General features: G+C 49.7%; 1 protein-coding gene across 3 annotated transcripts in view; it reads left to right on the forward strand.

The window, feature by feature from the left end:
* Positions 1 to 15,513, forward strand: part of Pgant5 (polypeptide N-acetylgalactosaminyltransferase 5) — a 276,290-nt gene that overhangs the window by 173,542 nt on the left and 87,235 nt on the right. For all 3 annotated transcript variants that reach the window (XM_084594794.1, XM_084594795.1, XM_084594796.1), the window contains one exon: positions 14,364 to 14,514. The gene's annotated coding sequence lies outside the window, so the exon portion shown is untranslated. The remainder of the gene's footprint in view (positions 1 to 14,363; positions 14,515 to 15,513) is intronic.

Here is a 15,513-nt window from a genome sequence, read left to right on the forward strand (position 1 = left end):
ACCGGGAGAAGTTTAAAGGGCTTCTCTGTTTTGATCGTTCATTTATTCTTCACATCAAGCGCTTTCTCCCAGCCGCCTTCCTGGCGGCACCTTGATTGATTTCTTTATCTTGTCTTTCCTTGGCACCGTTCATTATTTCCTAGTCTCTGGCATCGGCGCCTTTCAGCGCTATCGTCCCCTTCCTCCTTTCCCTCCTCCTCCAGTGTTTTGAACTTCTGGCGCGCTTTATCGTTAGAAACTGTATAGCTGGATGGAGAGCTGTGTTGTGCTGAAAGGAAAAGCCAGGCGCTTTTCTCCTCACCCCACTATGAAGTTCTCAACTCTTCAAAGAAGGGGAAAAAAAATTAAAGATATGAAGGCTACTTTGTCATCACTTCCTCATATCTCGCCTCTCGGGTCTTCTCTTCCGAAATCGTCCTATATATACGTCTCGTCGCTGCTGTGGTAGTGTTTGTTATTTTCTGTTCCCTTTCGCGCCGTTTTAGGGAACACGCGGACGTAACAGCTGTTCCCCACGTTTCCCACACTGAATTGGTCGAGTTTTTCTCTTTGCTTTGTCGATGCCACGTGTTTTTTTATCAGGGTGCCGTCACGGAACTGTTGCCTGCGGAACAGTTACGGGGAGTCAGTGCCTCCTTATATAGGCCGTAGCCGATCCTCGTAGTAGCCTCCTTAAGGTCGGAAATGCGAAAGCATTTCTCTCCTGTTGCTGGTCTTATTTTGAGCCTGTGCTCACACTCTTAATGCGTTGTGTTGTACACGGAGTTCCGCGAACGCCTGGCGTCTTCAGGCATGTCGGCGTGTAGTGGCGCCGTCTACATTGAGCTGTTCTGACGTCAGGCACTATAATATGGACTATCTCTGAATGATTGGACGTTTTCTGGTCTCACATTCTGGTCACACTTTCTGCTCACACGGAAGTATGAGCTAGGCAAAGAAAGGCTTTCGTCTTAAAATAGAGAAGAGACTCTGCGCCCGCGGCGTGTGCGTCATGCAGCTGCGTATAAAGGTGTTGAAGCGGCGGTTTACAAATAGTTCCTCGACGCTATCTTAATTGTCTGAATAGCTACTCAGCTCGTTCGCTCGAAAAGCCGCGCGCCGGAGCAGTAGTAGTAGTAGTAGTAGTAGCAGTCGGCTCCGCGTGTCAGAAATAATGAGGGGCTGCTTAAAAAAAAAAATGTATCATGGTAATTTTGGTTCTAATGATTGATGATTGATTGGCGTATAATAGGCGATGACGAGTTATTGAAATCATTTTAATCAGTTGGTTAGTTGATGAATCGAAGAAAGGAAAATATTCGAAAAAGGGGATCTAAAAGATGTTAGAATACTCGTAATGAAAAGCCCGATGCTTGATGAGGCTAATTAAGAAAATTTGGAGTGTGTAATTGAAAAGTTGATCGACATAACTGAAAAATTGGTAATTAAGGCTCATAAATGAAAGCCAGTGCTTGATGGTGGTAATTAAAGGGGTTTCGAGTATGTAATGGTTCAGTTAATTGAAATGACTGGAAAAAAATTGAATATGAGTTCAGAGGCACCAGTCTGCTCAAAATTGAAAGCAATGTCTGCTGATGCTAAGTATCTGTGTATAAAAGTAAATAAACTTGAAAGAAAAAATAAAAATAAAGTGGAAAAAACGTCGCATGTGTAATGCTCCCTTAAGGGCGGAGCTTAAGTGTCCTCCTATTCCTATTTTTTATGTGTAGTTAACTTTGGTGTGCGCGAACGAAGAGCCAGCACGGGCTGCAGTCTCAGTTATTCGGCTACCTTTCCTATCACTGAAAAATGAAAAATAAATGAATAAATGAATGCGTTCTTTCCGAATTAATGCAAATTAACTATTCTATAAATGTGTGTGTGTGTGTGTGTGTGTGTGTGTGTGTGTGTGTGTGTGTGTGTGTGTGTGTGTGTGTGTGTGTGTGTGTGTGTGTGTGTGTGTGTGTGTGTGTGTGTGTGTGTGTGTGTGTGTGTGTGTGTGTGTGTGTGTGTGTGTGTGTGTGTGTGTGTGTGTGTGTGTGTGTGTGTTTCGGCTCGTTACTGAGCGGAGGGGCTCGCGAAGTGAAAATTGCAATGGCTCGTAAAGCAGGGCTTTTCGAGACTGTTCTCTGGAAACGCTTGAACAGAACATTGTGAAGAAGGATGTCCTAATACTTCACTACTTCGAACCGCTTTTTCACTGAGTCGCTGTGAACAAAGGGTTCTTCACAACCAAGGCTTTGAGGCGCCATTCAGCTTTTCTCCATCCCCGTTGGAGGGTTTAAGACTCTAAGCATCGACTTATCGACCCGTCCGTAAGACGGGAGCTTCCGCCACGAAGGCGAAGAAGACGCACGGCTCCAATGATTTAAACGCGTTGGTGAGACGGCAGCTCGAGGCCACTTGTCTTCGGGCGAAGGCGGTTGATGCGGTGTTCCCTCCGTCGCTGCCGTGCATCTTGTTAGGAAAGCGCCGCTGTCTTCCCGGACAGCTTCACCAATCTTCCCCTTGAACGGAAGGTTTCCTCCGCGCGCCTGGAGTTGCTGGGATGAGTGGGGGGGGGCTCTATCGACAGCGCTTGTCGCCGGCTGGTCGATGGCGGCGGCATTGTGGCTCCGCCCCTCCCCAGTCCGTGTTACCGAGTTCTGTCCCGAGAGGAGGAGGACTACACGTACGCCGTTATGCCGTCTGTGCGTCGGCACTGCTCTGGTCTCATTTGGGTTGGCTGGATCCTTTGTCTCGCCTCATTTGAAACTCCACAATGTTTGAACGCCCCTGATAGATTGGGTCGAGACAACGAGACGGCGAGACAAGAGGGGAACGAGGAAAAGATCGCCGCTTCGAAACAACGGAGGCCATCGGTCCGCGTCACCGTTAACTTGTCCCGAGACACTTTCGATTGCTTTCGCTATCGTCTTTTCTTCCCCTCTTCGCCAGAGAATGGCACTTGTAACTTTTGTCTGAAGGTCTGGGCTCCGCGGCATATTCTTGCGATCATGACATGATGTGCTTGTGAGAGAGAGACAAGGGCAGCGAGTGGGTGCCCGGAAATTATATCGCTGCTTGCGCTTACAGCGTACACCTTCATTGTGAGCAGTGTCCCGTATACGCGTGTGACATTTAACAAAGATACGTTAACAGCGGGTCATTCCGGAACTTTAGCTCAGAGAGACCTTGTCGTTACACGCTATGCACGATGGATCGAATCCTGGCACTGGCGGTCGTATTTAGATGGGCGCGAAATGCGGAACGATAGGAAAGACAAACACAGCTCCTGTGTGTTTGCGGTAAGCTTAGTTTGTAGCGATTTCTTCGTGTTTTTTTTTTTTAATTATTATTCCGCGTCCGTGTCATTTATGGGGGCTGTACTTTTCAAGCTTTAAATGAAAATTGCCCCGAATTCAGTTTTAGAATTTCGGTTTCAGCCGGAAAAATGTCAGCTTTCTTACGGCATATACGGCAGAACTAGTTGGCGGCATTGTACGCAGTACACTCGTTAGTCTGAAATTAACGAAACATGAAAGTGAGGGGCTGATGTGATCGGGGTTCGGGGACCTAGGCTTCACCGCAGGGGAACCATGAGGAGCCGAGATGACCAAGCAGAAGCAGCCAGGAAGGGGAGGCTAAGAAAAGCGTTTTATACAACTTTTTACGTGATGTAATCTTTGCAGGTTATGAGAGGAAAACGAAGCTCTCGGTGGAGACAATTTCCACCGCTTAAGTACGGTCGGTTATCCCCGCTTCCCTAGCTGGGGAAACAAAGTTCAATCAGTGCAGTCCAATCACAAGGGCACAAGAGGTCACTGGAGGTGTCGCCCACAGCCGAGGGTAGTGCTCGAACCTCTTCTCACATCTTTCGGTGGCGAGGGCAAACTTTTCCAGTGTCGATGGCGATCTTGTGCTGGTGGTGGAGATTCTGCACCAGGGCGAAACATCCCGCGAAGTCGCTCGCTGGCGGCTGTCATTTCCCCCGCGTAATTTCAAGAAGGTCACCCGCCTTCGAGAATTTGGCGAGCAGGGTCAAGGCTGCTCAGTGACGTGCCTCTGGTCCATTTAACACGAGGACACGTTCCCTGCTGTCGCCGCCGTGGACGCCAAGGGGGATTAAGGCCCGAAAAGCAGCCTGCCTCCGTCCCGAAGGGGGGTAGGCGGGGAGGGTTGGCCGCCGCAGCAGTAGACAAAGGTCACTCCCCCGCCGGGGCCGCCGCTTCGATGCCTTTGGCAGAGGTCGCTCGCCAGCGTCCGCTGGGCCCGTTTCTGTCTTCAGCTTCTGAAGACTGCGCGAACCTCGGCTGGAGCCCCATTCACAATAGGACGTAATGCGATTGTGGCGTTACTGGATATGTGAGTATTCGTTTGAGGCAGAGAAGAGACTTCGCCTGTACGAGTGTTGTATCGCTAGTAGAAGTGAGCCAGTTTTAAAATCGAATAAAATGGTCTAGTGGTGGAAATGTTCACTGGAAGAAATGAAGAAAAAAAAAATGACACTTAAGGTCGCCTACGCGCATGAAGGCGTGCGCTCGCTCGCGTATTCGACGCTCGATTCCCACTCGTTCTCTAAAGCCCCTGAATTAGTTTATTTAGATGCTTTATCGTCGTCCTGTGATGCACGCCACCACGCGACCTGTAGCGCGATGCCCACTGTACCCTTCCTGCTTCTCTATCAGCGCCATCTCCACTCCTCCTCCTCTGACGACGCTAACTCCATTCCTCCTCTACTGCAAACGCCCGTGGCGCTAGGTCACGTGGTGTAGTGAATCCTCCCAGCTCTACAGACTGTGACATTGGCGCATGCGTCCTGTCTTTATCGGCCTTTACCCGCATAGCCGACGAACAGCGTCTGGACTCTTCGCTCCGGTCTATCATCGACCGTCTGACCACCGGCCAGTCTCATCCTGCCCTCGCCATGTTCGTACTCCAAGGGGACGCACTATATACCGCCGCAATATGCGACCTAATGGCGCCGAGCCCTTGCTCGTCGTTCCGAAACATCTGCGTTCCACCATCTTGGAACAATTTCATGATGCTCCGATCGCTGGACATATTGACGTGTCCCGCACGTATGACAGCGTGCACCGACGTTTTTACTGGCCGGGTCTCTATCGCTCAGTTCAGCATTATGTGGCCGCATGTGAGCTGTGCCAGCGTCGGAAAAAAACCATCCGTGTTGCCATCTGTACACCTGCAGCCAATATTCATCCCGATTGATCCGTTTTTCCGGGTTGGTGTTGATTTGCTTGGACCCTTCCCGGTCTCTGCGTCGGGCAACAAATGGATTGCCGTAGCGACCAGTTATGCTACGCGTTTCGCCATTACCCGCGCGATCCCGACTAGCTGCGCTACAGACGTCGCTGATTTCTTCCTCCACGATGTGATATCATACAACATGGTGCCCCTCGTGAACTACTCACGGATCGTTGTCGCTGCTTCCTCTCCGGAGTGGTTGGTTGACGAGCTACTTCGTGTGTGCACCGTCCGCCACAAATTTACCACCGCCTATCATCCTCAGACCAACGGCCTCACAGAACGCCTCAACCGTGCGCTCACCGATATGTCTCCGGCGACCATCGGGATTGGGACATTAATCTACCCTTTGCAACATTCGCCTATAACTCTTCTCGGCATGATACCGCTGGCTACTCTCCCTTTTATCTGCTTTTTGGACGACACCCACTACTCCCCTTTGATACATCGCTACCCGCTACTGACGCCGCCACTAGTACTCACGCTTGTGATGCCATCTCCCGCGCTAATGATGCTCGCCGCATTGCTCGCGACAGGCTCGTTGCCTCCCAAGGCTCCCAGCAATCCCTTTAGAACGGTCGTCACCGCGATGTGCACTACGCTCCAGGCTCTCTCGTTCTGCTCTGGCCCCCATCCCGCCAGGTGGGTTTATGCGAAAAACTTCTACCACGCAACACAGGCCCCTACCGTATCTTGCGCCGAGTCACCGACGTCACATACGAAATTGAACCTCTGAACACGAAGTCGTCTGCACAACGAGCTTCAGACATTGTGCATGTGACACGACTCAAGCCATATCATTCACGCCCTACTTCGTTTACTTAGAACGCACCGGGACTGTGCTTCTGCGGCGGGGGTAATGTTATCTGATGTCCTAAGCTGGCATTCAGCAAGTGAAGAACGAAGTGTCTGGGTGTGTGAGCGAAGACGACGTTGAGGGTTGAGTTGAGCCGTTAAGCAGTGCCCATCGATTCCGGAGTTGTGTTGCTCACTGGTGCGCGGTTTCTTATCTACTACAAGCACAACATCGGGTGCTACCATTCGCTCGTTAACTACTGGTAAACCAACTTTTCGTCCCTGACAAACGTCAATGGACTGCATTGTTTCGGCTGCACAGAATTGCCGCATCCAGTCATAGGGAAAAAAAAAAAAAATACTTGCGTCCTCTAATAAACACAGAGGTCCACTGATTTTTTGAGGAAAATACAAGCCTAAGATCCCAACCTCCATCCTAGTCGTGGCGTTTGTTTCTGTAGTTGTAGTAGTCTAGCTGTCGCACAATCCGCTTCCTTCAGCGGCGACCCGAAACCGCGAGTCGCGAGGGCGGAAAGGTCGCATCTGTTCGCTGCTGCCGGGCGCCGGATAGAGTTTCTCCGCGGCGCTTTCCTATTGCGTTCAATGGCGCGTGGTGACGGCGGCCGGCGTTGACACCTGACGCGCCGCATTCCGACTGTATCGGTCGGCGGCGTTTGTCGTCGCTCCTTGCGTCACCCCCGTTGTCGCCGTAACGCGACGCGCATGACTACGGTTGCACGCAAGGCGGCGCTTTTGTGTTCCTTTTATCACCCCCCCCCCCTCTCCTTTCTATAGACCTCTATTATGTAGGCGTACAATGCGAGTGAATTGACGCGACGTCGATGTCGATGGCGGCCCGGAAGTTTGCAAAAGGGAAGTGCGCGCGGAGATAGACAAATAGAAACGCGCGGCGCAGCTTGAAACGGCGCGTGCTGGTCTGTTGGATTATCGACGCCGTTACATGGAGCACGGCCCGTCGTTGGTAGGCTTCCTCTCCGGAAACGGAACCGGAAATGGTGCTGTGCGGGTGGCGACAACCGCAGCTTTGGGGTGCGGTTTGCGTTGGCTGCGATGTCGAGGAGAGACGGGGAAGGAATACGGTGCTACACAGTTGTCGGGAATGCGCTCCGCTTCGCGGTTCGCAACTTCACTCACGCGAAGTTGAGAGCGAAAGAGGGGCGCGCGCGTGCGTGGACGCCGAGAGAATGCAAATTCGAGTCGATAAAGTGGTTCATTTCTCTTCGCCCTCCTATTCGGGCTATTATTCATTTTTTCTTTGCCCGTGTTCTTTTCTTTTTTCTTTTTTTCTTTTGCCATACCGCTTTCCAAGCAGCTCTAAATTGCTATTTGGGGCATTACTTCCCGTCTCTCGGCTGCCTTTTTGGTAGAGGTCGTAGTCGAAATCGCTCGCCAGGTCGCTCTGTTGTTCGATTTCTTGGATGGTTTCCCTTTTCGGGCCATTTTTATCCTTCTACCCTCCTCGTATAACGAGCGTCTCGAGTTTGAACGCCTTCAGCACAGACACACCACCTCATAGGGACACCCTAGACGTTGTCAACTGACGGCAGATATAGCTGAACAACTGTCAAAATCTTGGTGGACCTCACTAATATCCCAAGCATTGTACGCCGACACATGTCCGTGGTACCAGGCCCGGCCCACTTTCTTCCGCATTACGTTGAGATGTTAGGCCTAACCAGACGCAAATCAGGTCTTCCGAGCGTGGGGAGAACTGGCCCTCATCCTGTGTTATTCAACAGGTCCGCAGGACAGCTCAAGCCAGTGAAACCTTGGAATTAGGACCCCACCCATAAGCTAGTGTAAAATGTAATGCAAATTGGTTTAGAGGAGAGGAAATGCGTTAAATGACTTTCACACGCCCCGTGGACATCTGCACAAGGTGGGAATGAGAAAAGAAATAGAAAGCTTTACGCATTGGATGGATGGCTGCAGAATAATTACGACCGCCTGGTGATCTTAACGTGACTGACATCGCTCACCTCAGCTCAGCTCAGTCACTCTTTCGTTCCATAAAGTTTTGTTAATCTTTCCCCCCTTTTTCAATTTTCATTTTGTGCTCTGTACTTCTTCTTCTTTTTTTCTTTTAACCTTCGTCGGCGCATTTACTTTTCACTTCCGTTTCCATGAGCACGATAGGGTCGCGGTATTTGCCTATGCGCGCACATCTGGGAACGAATGTCCAGGGGCCACTTTAATAGTCGCCGTAAGGACTTCTCAAGCGGTTGCAATAGCTCCTTTCCGAAGACTACTTTCAACGGGAAATGAGTCACAAACGGAAGCTGAAAAGTACCTCAGCTCCCTCCATGTTTCTCTTGAATGCGGCGTTGCGACTGCCGTTTTATAAACTTGCTGAAGTTCGCTCGATTTGCATCGATAGCCAATTTAAGGTTATGTGCTCCCTCCAGGTTATATTTTGACTAGGTTGTGTTTTGTTTGTTTATTTATGTATATAGTGCCATTATTTTTTCTCTCGTTTGGCGCATGCTGATTTCGTCCATTTTGTGAGTCAGAACGTCTTCATTATCGTGTATTACATAATTTATAAGCTGGGTTTACCGAGAACGCATCTTATTACTGGCAAATGAAGCACCTATTTTTAATTTAAACATTTAAAAGGATATTAGCTTTATTTAGTCGTCCAGTGGCGTTTAGACTAAATATATCAAGCCGATAGTTAAAATCGGACTTGTTGCCTTGGAGTTGTTTTTTTTTTGTTTTGTTTTTTAACAAAACTATAGCTTATATTCATACCATAGTGCAGTGTGTTTGGCGCATCCTGGCCTCACTTGCGGCCGCGCCACTAACCCACAGCAACATACTGATACTACCACCACCACCAAAACATATCTCTACCTGATCTCATTTGGATACCGTGCATTAACAGGAGCTGTTGGCGGGCTAGCTGGTAAATGTCTACTGTAGTCCCTCTTACTTTTGTGTCGTGTTTGTTGCGCAATTTCACCATGACTACAGTACCGTGCATTAGTTTCGAATGATTGCCGGTTAAGTGCGGATATAGCCTTAGACGTCTGCTACATTTTTCTCAGAACTTCACGTTGTGCACACTACGATTTGCCACTGCATTGTTCCGAAATTCGCACGTTATCTGGTTGTAGCGCTTCTCGGAGAAGGTTATACCTGTAGTTCCAACTTTCTGCAAAGTTATTTTTATCTTCGGCTCCCAGTAAAATGCAGCTGCAGAGGCACTTCCAGGTTGCAGCGCTCCGTGCGTTGGCCAAGTTGCGCCCATTAGGCGTAAGCACGTACTCCACGTCGCTCCAGTGACCTCGAATGGGAGCTTCCCTGAGCTCCTCCTCTCGGAGGACGAACTTCCGCTGTTGTGACACGTCGTTGGAGAAGGACGCGTGTGTCGAGGGTATACAAGAAGCTGGGAAAGAAGGGAGGAACGAGGTCCCGATTCCTCCCGCGAAAAGTGTCGTGGTAATGACGCCTTCCGGGGACGACTTCTTCTTCTTTGGCTGCCAAAAAGTGAGCGACAAACTGCGCTTTCCCAGAAGCGCATGGTATACGCTATAACGCGGAAGTGGAGCCGCCTTCTACCATATTTACGCAAACTTAGGCCGATGCCCGAAAGTTGTAACGTCAGGAAAAATAAAACTTCCTCGAGTGTATAAGCAGACTGATGAATGAAAAAAAAAAAAAAAAAAATGTTGACGACAGATACAAAACGCAAGCGGCACTTGTTTGCGCAACGCGTCATGTGGGCTCTTGACGCACATCCAAGCGCCGTTCATGTACACGTAGCACATGCTGCCAGGTCACGTGGCAAGATGAAGCTCCATGACCATGACTAGTGAAATCCCTGCTGCGTGAAGTCAGAGCCATCCCCTTCTCTTCTTCGGCTAGAGGTAACAATGGCTACAGTGCCGTCTTCCACTAAGGGCGTGTCATGTTTTCCAGCTTCAGGGGGCTGAAAATTATAAATTATTCAAATACTTATATTGTAAATTATATTCATAATTATTAGTATCTAAGTCGACCTAAGATTTTAATATATCTTATTCTTAAAAAAATAAAAATAAAACTATCGTCTTAGGTTCGAGCAACTGCGGCATATTTTTTTAAGTGCGAAACTCGGCGACAGCCCTGAAAGCATGCCGTTTCGGAGGAGCAAGTTGTGTGTCCTTGCTCCCGCCCGCTCGTGGCTTCGGTGCGTCTGTCACGGAGCGTGTGCAAATTTGAAATCAGCACAGCCACCATTGGGCAGTGCGGCGTGCGAGCGGGGACTCGACCGTTCTTCTGTCACGTTGGAAGTTTAGCGAAAGAGGCAGAATCTGTTCGGTGGTCAGCGCGGGGATATGTTCGCAGCCACCACATATCAACGCCAAACTTTAAAATTTCGCGCGTGTGGGGGGACGTTCCTTGTCGCTTGTCCTCGCATCCCTCGCGGCCTTGCCGCCACCTTCGCGACAGACTGGATTCGGAAAAACGGGAGGCCATATTTCTTTCTGCTCTGAAAAGAGACAACGGCGAGAGAAACGTGTCGCTGCTTGTAACGAGCGCTCGCGTGGCTGTGTTCGGCTTCTTTCGACAACGATTTGGCGTCGTCGCCGTCGTCGCGGCAGACTGCGCCAGCTGTGGCGGCTGCGTTGCCGCGCGCCTTTCTTCCTTCGTCGCGGGCTTCGGCGAAAAGCTGCACTCGGGGTCTTTTCATGTTCGCCTGTGGGGAGCGATTCTCGCCCCGGAGACGGAGGTGCGAAGAACCGCGCACTATTGCGTTTCGCGCGCTGCTCCTTTCGGGCTTCGGCCGCGTATACTATAGTACGCGAGTGTCGTCGCAGCGAAGAGGCCAGCCCGCCTCTGCTATAGCTGCTCCATAACCGGCTGCCGGCATGGTGGCGCGACGACGCTGTTGTGAAGTACTGTTATTGCTTGTCGCGGCCTGGTAATGGACGCCCCTCCTTCCCCTTCCTTCTCGGCGTTGTACGTTTTGCTTCTAGTGCTGCGTAGGATGTTCCATCTGCTAGCGGGCCAATTTTTCCAAGTGCATTCCGTTCGCTTCCTCGCTCGCCGCCTCCGTTTTTGCGCAAGAACACTGCGAGAATAGGAGGAGCCGCGCCGGGAGACGGTGGGGGGAAAAAACGGTACAGGGATGTGTCGGCGGTAGAAAGGATCGCGAAGGATGACATATTAGGTGGTCTCGTTGCATTCGGCCTTTTTGCTGTGTCTTTTTCTTCCCTGGGATGAGCCGCTTTTTGTGTTCTAGGCGCCGAAAGTCGACTCCTTTCCTGCGCTTTGAGTGGTCGCTCTCTGATACTGCTCTTGGCGATCTGAAGGGAATGAAAAGTTCGTACTGCCCCCCCCCCCCCCCCCCCCAACTTTACCCCCCAATCGCGCACTCTTTTTTTTCCCCGTCTGGATTGCTTGAATACGCTTCTTTGCAATAGCTGACAATGAAGAGAGGAGTTAAGATTCTGACATCATTTTGATGGGCTTGTGTTGCTGTACGGGAGCGAAATTCGCCTCTGATGCAAGCAGCCGGCTTCCTTTGGTATATAGGTGTCTGCGTGATTAAAGTTGTGGTGGTTTTACGCGTACCCGCAAATGCGACGTTTCTAGTTCTGTTTTCACCCCAGCTTTCGACACTTCTCATATTGGATAAAGCTCAGCTTAGACTGCCTGTGCGGTCTTGGTTACGGCTTGAAGTGTTAAGCGCTAACCGCATGAGACGACAATTCGCGGCGACGGGCTGAGGGCCGCCAAAGCATTGCCGCTCGTCGCTGTCGCTCAGCTTCTAGGTTTTTAGAAAACTTCGTGTGTCGCCCGGAAGTGACTCGCGAGGCAGCCAATCGCAGAAAGCTTTGGGGTGCTCAACTTCCGCTCTTGTTTTTTTTTTTTTTCTTTTGCTTTTGCGTGTGAAGTTTGTTTTCCTAGTCCTGTTTGGGCGAAGAACCTGGTGCCTGCACGCGCTCAATTCGTATGATCCGTGTATATATGAAAACATCGAGACAATTCAGTGAAAGCTTGGAAATGTAGTAAAAAAAAAAAAGGATAATGTGGCTAGATATTAATTTTCGAAAGGAGCTGGAGAAAGTCGCTGCTTGCAATGCAAGTCGGCATTGCAGTGTAGTAGCGCACCGCTTCGCTGTGACCGTTTAAAATGCGATGCTTTAATGGGAATTTCATCAGTTTTATCGTACTTCATGCTGTTTAGTGTTAGAAACGGGATATAACGTAATTGCACTCCCCTTAATCGAATGACGAGGCGGCGGTAACAGAGCAACGCTGAAAACGCGTCTTTGTCGCTGGAGCCCCGTCGCACCGTGCGTTATGCACCAGCGACGACAGGCGTTGGCGGATCGCTAGGGGCTGTCGCCTCATGCGGTTACCGCTTTAATGTTTCTTGCTTGCGTCACAGATATTGACACAATATATAGCGGCGTCGTAAAGTCGCTGTAGTAAAATGAAAAGTGCTCATACCTGTCCACTCATATCGATGTGGTTGCCATCACTGCTGTACGCAGGTAGCTGAGTATAGGAAGAAAGACAACTGGAAGTACAGATAAAGTTTACGCTAGCGACACAGCTGCCTCCGTTGGACTGGTTAAACCCATGCCCGCTGGAAAGGGCCATGGTGCCGGCCCTGCATGGTTGATTGATACAGGGAGTGGCCTCGCTTGGACGCATTGTTTCCGCAGAAATGACAGTACTGCCCTCCTTTTGAGCCGTTCTCAAAGTAGGAGAACGTTAAACGCGCGAGCTTCTCATAATGATCTCCCTACATGCGCGCTTGATAGTCAAGTGAATTTCGGCGGCGGTATACCTGTGGGAAACAATATTGATACGGCGCCCAAGCGAGGCTGACGAAGTCAAATAAATGTTCTTCCCCTTCTCCTCTGTAGTTATGTTTGGCAAAGATGGACATCTTACGTCACTTTTTCTCGCGCTCCTCTCGTTTACAGTGGGCTGATAACATATATCGCTTGAACTAAATTTTGTTTTCTAAGTCTTCTGCGTGCAACATGTACTACGCTGTTCGTTTTCTATCTTCTTACTTTCATCTTTTTTTTTTTCCGCACTGAATCGAGACTTTAGGACCACTTGACGTTGCCTTGCATCGATTCGGTTCCAGCGAACCTCCGATGCCTTCGCGACAGGCGCTTTATTGGGCTGCATACGTTACATGAAACTCTTTAAGTTGCTGTATTTCTGCGACTCCTTCAGCTTTCTGCGTGCACTTAAGCCTTTCCCGAGTGATGGAATTGAAAGTTACATCACAGCCAAAGGAACCTTCTTCCCGGGAGAACGTCACTTTTTGAAAGGTCTGCTAGCGGCTCAGCATTTCCGGCACCGGTGCACTTCACTGTCCACGTGCCGCTGTTAGGGAAGAGCAGCAGTTGTTGGCAACACCTGCAAAGGCGCAGTATTGCTGTGCGCAGCTGACGTCTGACGCTGTAGTTGCGCATACTAAAAATGCTGCTCCTGCTTGCAGATCAGAGAAGTGGGATAACACAAGGCCTGCTGCGTTTGTGTCACCCGCAGCCGCCCACGTTATGGAAGTATACAAACATAGTCAAACATAGTCAAACATAGTCAAACATAGTTCATTCGCAATGCGAGGCGAGCACGCAGCCACTACGCCACAGAACCGCATTGCTTCTCTCCTAATAAAGGGAAACCCAATGTATGCATGGCCTTATGACTGTCGGCTAATGTTTAGGTACGTTATTAGAAACTGATTACGGAAGTAATAGTTAAGCGAGTAGAACATTTCCGCTTTGCTTACCTACGATGCGGTGTTCACTGGAAAATTCCTTCGATCTTATACAGCGCTGCAGCAAAAGATGGCGCGAGCCTCCACCCGATTCAAAGTATTACACATCTATCCATCGTCTTCAAGATATTGGGGTTTAAACGCCATCACATTGAGCTCCTAAAGGCGGAGCTTAAGTGTCCTTTAATTTTTTTAACGATAGCGGTATTTAGGGGCCGCAGTGCTGGCAGTCTCGCCTTCTACTTTCTATCGCGCTTATTGTGTTTTCCGTAGAGCCTTGAGAAGGCTCACATCAGTGGTACATATGACCGCAGCGGCGGATGTTCTCTCTGTGATTGTGCGAGTGCTACATATGGCGTGATCGAATGATCGAACGTTGAGGGGGACAGCTGCGATAGTCCGCCCATGTTTTTTTTTTTTTTTTTTTTTTGGGGGGGGGGGGGTCTAATGCGCTCCGCCATATGTATGATTCGTCCAGTGCGAGTTTAAAATCGAATACTGCGGAAGAAGTAATAACGCGTGCGCGGTGCACTTGTCGGTCAGGTAACATGTAAGTTAACGTACGCATCCTTTTCTCTTTCCGTCACAGCTTTGTGAAAGCCTTCCTGAAGAGGGACTGCGCTTGGAGCTTCCGCTGAGCAGCCTGGTTCCCAGCGAGGAAGCCCGTGGGTGACGAAGGGGAGGCGGCAGCAGAGCCGGAGCTGCTGTCTTGAGTGCCATACACCAACTGTCCATGTGGGGTGAGTGGTCGGGATGATCCAGCTGTGTCCTTCGCCCCTGCCCCCCCCCCCCCCCCCCCCTCCCCGCACACCGATTATCCTCCTGCCGTAGTGCTTGTGGTGAAGTTACGGTGGTATGATTGAGTAACTTTAACGCTTAGAACACTTTCTCGCGTGACAAACTTGCAAATTTCCTATGGTCAAAATAATTTGCTCGTCAAGTTCGCGTACAAAGACAAGAAACTCAAAAATCGTAGTGGGCGGAGATAGGAATGCACTATTCGTGCGAGAAAAAAACAGCAACAAAATTTTAGAAACTGTAGCAGATGATGTGAGTAAAAAATTATTCCGCTGTTGTCTTATCTTTCCATGCAGAAGGGAGGAAGTAAGCTAAAGTTTTGCTGCGTCATTCTGAAAACTATATTGGATTGTCTGTACATTGTCCTCAAGATAGCACTGTATATTCTCCTCGCATCACGCGGGCACAGCCGCAGGGTGATATTCTCACTTCGTTATCTTTTCCTTTTTTTTTTTTTTTTTTGTTTTTTGCCTGTCCATAGTATCGCATTTGTGCACCTGGTTTCTGGACTTTGGCTTGTTTTTAATCCCGTCACAGGTACGAACAGAAGTAGCTCTCTCTCTTTTTTTTTTTTTTTTGTCTCCGTCTCGAGATAACATTTGTACTTCCGGCTGCCAACTCTAATAGTTCCGGCTTCCTGTTCATCATTCCTTCAACGGGTAACCACCACACCTCCAAAGAAATGTCTACGTGGCTGAATGAAGGGTTCGCCATTGGGCACTTCTCCCTTTGTCATTAAAACGGTCCGCAGCACAAGTAGTGGTGGCGGTGGCGAAAACATTGATTCTTGACCTTATAATCACAGCTCGATATCGCGTAGGGTGGAAGGGAGCTTGTGGCTCTCAGCGACGCTTAGAGCCCAGCCCACCAACTGCTTTTTTTGCAACCAAATCCGAGCTGGACACCGCGATCTCCCATCGCCCTATGTTGGTTAGTTGCCA

This window comes from Amblyomma maculatum, chromosome 2 (genome assembly GCF_055883805.1).
Source record: "Amblyomma maculatum isolate TAMU_Amacu chromosome 2, ASM5588380v1, whole genome shotgun sequence".
NCBI lineage: Eukaryota > Metazoa > Arthropoda > Arachnida > Ixodida > Ixodidae > Amblyomma > Amblyomma maculatum.